We start from the raw sequence: 5911 nt of genomic DNA, 5'->3' as shown, positions 1-5911 counted from the left end.
GCCTTTTGCTTTAAAAGTCCTTACTTGTTTTAATCTTATCTGAGATGAGATGCCATATAACTTAATCCTCATCTAAGCAATTGCAGTGGGCATGCTTAAGTGAAGTGAGACACATATAGTGAGAGACTTGTCAAGCTGGTGCTGCATTTTGAAATTTCGCTCACAAAGGAATGCTTTAAATAGTCAATCAAAACACAATGTTGAAATTAACAGCTAGTGACTAATAGCAGGTCTACAGAGGATAGCCATCTTTTAAGGCTGCTRGGAAATTTGATTAMTTGAGCAGAAAATCAGAATKACCAATTTAAGAGTTAACATTGAGYACACAACTTCTTAACTGCCAAATGGGTAATTTTGCCAAGAAATATATTACATTTTCTAACATATAACAATATTAGCAAGACACCTAACCTAGAACAACTGATAAGAAACCACAAAGAGAAACAAGTTAACAAATTTAGTTGAATACCTTAGCACATGATGCCAAAGATTATTGGAGATAATGTTCATTCCCAGGACACTGAGACAATACATTTCATCAAACATTCACAATCAGATCTAATGAGTATGCTGGSAGAATATAAACTTTTGAAGATTGTAATGTGCAAGCAAAGGAATAATACCTCTTCTACAGCCTTTTCGAAACATTGAAATGCTTGCTCAAACTGAATCTTAGCCTCATCATGGTCCGGGGTTAGAAAAGCGTTAGCAGTGTGGGCATTCTCTAAGCACCACAGAGCCTCATGTTTTGCAGGATTGATAGCCAATGCCTCGTCCAATTTTGACACAGCATCTAAATTTTGTTTATTTATTGTGAACCAAATAAAAAAGTTTTTAGCAGATTGTTTTAATGTAAAATAAAGATCAAAAACAGAATGAAAACTCCTAACAGAAACAACATCATTTTCCCCTATTATAGAGATTTAATAAGCATTAGCAACTGCAACAATACCTTGAAGCATCTTCCTTGATTCCTTGATATCTCCAAATTGGGAGAATTCCAGCAAAGCTCCACCCCATCTTGTTAAATTATGTTATGATATAATATGTCATTTCTGTCTCTAAGATGCAAATGCTTGAGTTTTTTGATGAAGAGAAAAAGGCAATAATTATCACATGTGGTAATTCTTTAACAACAACTAATAATGGATATCAATTGCTAAAGAGTAATCAATGAATTCATTAGTAATCAAAATAATCCAATCATTGTCGAGATATAAAGAAATAATAAAAGATGTAGGATCAATCCACCATGCTGACCATGTTAGTATAATTGTATTCTAAAATTTGGCACCAACAGCTTCTGCAGAAGCAAGTCGTTATCAAGAAAACAACATATTTTGGAGAACTTGTTCCAAAAATTAAACCCTAAATTAAACCCTAAAACCCAAAATCAAGAACTTGTTYCAAAAATTARGAMTCGTACCAGGGCGAGAGCKAGAGATGCAGCAAAASAACACATGTTTCCTYACTTTGCAAGATTTGAGTAGGAAATTCTTTCTATGCAGTCCTTCTCTTGCATTTTCCAAAAAGACTGTTGTTATGACTCAAGCTCTACCCCATGATATTGTCAAAAAGTGAGGAAACATGTGTTGAGAAGGAAAGTAGGCAAGCATAAGAAGTTATAACAGACTATTAACCAAACATATTAAGGCAATAATTCTTTAAAAAGAAGTATTATACAAAAAGGGTTCCTGGGAATACAATCATTTAAAAGTGATATGATATATAAGGAACTGTGAAATTGAAGATAAAAAGAGTTCAAAAACGGCGTCTTGATCTCTATAATTGGAACTTACAACAAGCACATCTGAAACTTGTTCCAGATAATTTGTCAAGTTTGAAACCGCGTTTGTCATATCACACTTTGTCACATACATGAGGTCTGAAAATGAAACACCCTAAAAGACAATGTAAGACAAAGTCAATCTTCAAAAATTCATGTTGAGAAAAGATTTCAAAAACAAATTGAAACCATTTGTGTGTGTGAGTTGGTGCGACAGATAAAAGGGCATCTGAGATTATCTAATATGCAAGACCAAGTGTACAACAATTCAAAGTAATAAATTTTGTTGATCTGCAAAAACTTTGAAGGAGCAGCAGCAAGTCAAAACTAATCACACCTTCCACCACATGTGTCCATAACCCATAGCCTCCAATGCAACAGCTGGTACCAGCAGAGATGTTACATTATCTATATCGATGTAAATTTGAGATTACAGAAACATAAATTAGAAATTCGACCAAAAAGTATCTGAAAATTGCTTAAAAGATGATCCATCAAGAAAGAGACTGCATGATACAAAATTTGGATCATGAAGTAAGTCACTTAATGCATTGGAAGAAGGCATGAAAAATTACATAAAACATACCACCAAAACCTCCATTTAAAATTGTGATCCGACGTGCAGAAGCAGTTGTCGAAATTCTGTTACTAACTACCGAACCTGTTTTTTTGGTAGCATGAAAGTCAATCGCCACATACTTGTAAACAAAGTCATCCATCTTGAGATCAAATATAACTTCAATAAAGAAAAATGTAGAAAGGAAAAACAATAATGATAATGGTGGTAGCAGAAGATCACCAAATTCACCTATTAACTCTATTCTACAACTTCATTTTATGGATCATATAAAATTTCTTTACTTACTTCTTACACATATTTAATCAAACAAAAGATCAAATTCTAACCAATTCTTTGAATCAAACAACACCAACAATAGCAACAACAAATAGTTTATGGGTTAAAATATCCTAAATTGGACAAGGCTAAGGYATACCAKAAAAGTATTGAAAAWTAAAAAAAACCAAAGTTGATTAATGTAAACAGAGTCCGGCATAGCGGATTAGTACTGATCAAGAAATCAAAAACCTAAAACAAAATTTTGGTCATCAAKAATTYYAACATGCAATGATAACTATGATTGAAACAACCACCTTTGCATTTTAAGTAGAAGAAGAGTATTGTATAAATGAATAGAACAAATCATGTTATGTCAATTYAGGTTTAACACCAAGTTCCGTTAAYGACATAGGAGCTAAAGCTGAAATATATACAACTAGGATGGTGAGGCGACAACGAGAGGATGAGGATGAGATGGAGAGCGACGGCCAGAGGAGGAGGCGACGACAAGCGATGGCCAGGGAGGAGGCGACGATAAACAACGACCAACGAAGTAGAGAGACGAAGAGGYGAAATGATTTTAGGGCACCGTTCTCTATTTGGATTTCTAGGAACATTTCTACTTATAATTCTGATTTACTTGTTCTTAAAATGTTTTTTTATTCTTTTACATACGCTTTACAAAGCGTTAATAAAACTTTTTATTGAATTTTTATTTTCTTTTAAATAATCTAGCTTTTAGAGATGCTTGCCAAAACATCACTAAAGTTTTGTGTGTGACCATATGAGAGGTTTTCAAAAAAGGCGTCTCTAAATGTTTAGAGAAGTTTATTGTAGGGTATAATTTGGTTCAAAATCTTTCTCTGAAATTTATAATACTTTTAAATTACAKATTTCATTTTTGTTGATCAATTCCTTCTCTAAAAGACATCTTTAGATACACTTTTAAATTCTTCTCAAAAAGTTCCTTCTCTAAAACTCATTTTTCTTGTAGTATATATATATATATATATATACACACACACACATGCATGAGTATGGATGCATGGGTTGTGTGTATGTGTGAGTACAACCGACCTTTCCTTTTAGGAAGGGGTATAAAAGGAGGGTAAGACCTCCATTTTCCTTCTTCTTGTCATTTTGAGAATTTGAGCAATTTAAAAAGTGAAGTCTTGACCGGATTATTCCACTACTAAAAAAAAGGGCATCACCGACGGATTTTTCTGGCGGAAATTCCGTCGGAAATATTACCGATGGATTACCGACGGATTTCCGACGGATACCAAAAAAGTCAAAAAAAGTCAACTTTTATCCATATCCGCCACAGATCCCCCACAAATCCCCCACTGAATTTTTCGGGAAAAAAATTAAAATTATTTAAAACGGGTTTTCAACGGATTTGTGACGGATTTCTGACGGATTTTTTTACTTATTCTAAACCGTCACAAATCCGTCGGAAATCCATCGCAAAATTTGTCTAATTTGTTTAAATCAATTAATTAGTGTTAATTAAAAACAATTTCCGACGGATTTCCGACGGAATTTTATTTTTTTTTTTAAATAAATTCCGTCGGAAATCCGTCGGAAATGTTAAAAATGTTTTTTTAATTATTTTTCTAACAAAGGTATATATATATATATATATATATATATATATATATATATTTATTTATAAAAAAAAAAGACTTTCAAGGTGAGTGATTCTTATTACTTTTAAACTCATCAGAATTGTATAATTGATTGTAGAACTTTACTTTTGATATAAAAGTTATCCGCTGGAGTGTTGTCCGGATTAGCCCTAAATCGGACAAGTGTTAAGCGGTTTAGCCATAAACCGGACAAGGGTTAAGCGGTTTAGCCATAAACCGGACAAGGGTTGGACGATTTAAACCCTAAACCGGTTAAGGCTTAAGCGATTTATAAATAAACCGCTTAATAAGTGTTGTCCGGATTGGACTTAAATCGATCAAAAGTCAAGCGGTTTAGTCTTAAACCGGACAAGTGTTGAGCGATTTATGATCATTGAGTTTATATCAAGTATTTTGAACGAAGAAGTAGGAATACGACTATAAGGTAGTCGGTTTATTTTAAATCGGACAAAGCATTGAGAAGAGCTGTCCGGATTAGTAAATCGGACAAGGGTCTTGTGTTGACCGGATTAGTAAATCGGACAAGGGTCTTGTGTTGACCGGATTAGTAAATCGGCCAAGGCTTGACCAGAGATGAAGTCCGGCCAAGTTTGTGTTGATCGGATTTGTGCCTTAACTTATATATTATTTATACAATTGTCATTTTTACTATTCTTGTATAAAGAATGAGAATTTTGATAAAGAATGATTTTGAAATGATAATATTCCATTAAAACATTTATGACTACGGTCGGTCCTAATTGGAAGTGTTTTGTGAAAAATGTTTCGACGAGAAAATAAGGGTGGCATATCAAGGAGAGGTGTACCTTGGGATAAGGGTGGTATATCAATGAGAGGTGTACCATGGGATAAGGGTGACATATTAAGGAGAGGTGTACCTTTGGTTATAAGGGTGACATTTGTATGTGTGTTATGTGATATAACTCTTACTATTATATCTTTTAAAATTATCGTGGTGTGGAATCTTTATTTCTTTGTGATTTAAAGGTTTAAGATTGGGGTTTTTATTGGAAATCGTAGTCTGGATGTTATTGAGGAAAAAATAGCAGGTTTGGCCTGAAACTTTAAATAAACATTGTTTAATTGAAAAGGGTAAAAGTTGCATTATATGAAACCTGGTTGGTTCAAACCTATAAAGGTTTGGAGTATATTATTTGAATAGCTGAATGTTTGGCTTGAAAAGTGGAAATGTGCTGATATTATGGTCTTATTTATTCATATATTTGTTACATATATGAAAAGTTGTTTTACTTAAAAGTTTTGATGATCTTCACCCTGCAATAAACATAAATAGGGTAACTCACTAGACCTTTTGGTCTAACCCTCGTTTTGTGATTTTAAATATGTATTGCAGGAAATGCTGAAGGTAAGGGGAAAGGGAAAATGTGATAATTTCCCTATATGTTTACCTGCATGAGGATTGGATGATGATATGTATAGTTTTGATAGATGGTCATTGATTAGTACAATAATTTGTATTTTGAATTTTTGGACCATGTATTTCATATTGGTAGAATCTTGTATTAAGGGACCTGAATGATGTATAAACATATATTTCATGTATGAAGTATGTGTTACATGCAATGTATGGTATGGGGTGTTACAACGACGACATATAAATGATAAACTTTTTAATTT

General features: G+C 33.2%; 1 long non-coding RNA gene across 1 annotated transcript; it reads right to left on the bottom strand.

Moving 5' to 3' along the window:
* Positions 1-492: 492 nt before the first annotated feature.
* Positions 493-1033, bottom strand: LOC112512024. The gene is made up of 3 exons (XR_003069187.1): positions 953-1033; positions 624-793; positions 493-520 (listed from the first exon to the last, which is right to left on the bottom strand). It is a non-coding gene; the product is annotated as an uncharacterized LOC112512024 (long non-coding RNA).
* Positions 1034-5911: the final 4878 nt, after the last annotated feature.

The sequence above is a fragment of the Cynara cardunculus genome (assembly GCF_001531365.2).
Source record: "Cynara cardunculus var. scolymus isolate 2C chromosome LG 5, CcrdV1, whole genome shotgun sequence".
Classification (NCBI taxonomy): Eukaryota; Viridiplantae; Streptophyta; class Magnoliopsida; order Asterales; family Asteraceae; genus Cynara; species Cynara cardunculus.
The sequence above is the reverse complement of the archived record's forward strand: the minus strand, read 5'-3'. Positions and strand labels throughout refer to the sequence as shown.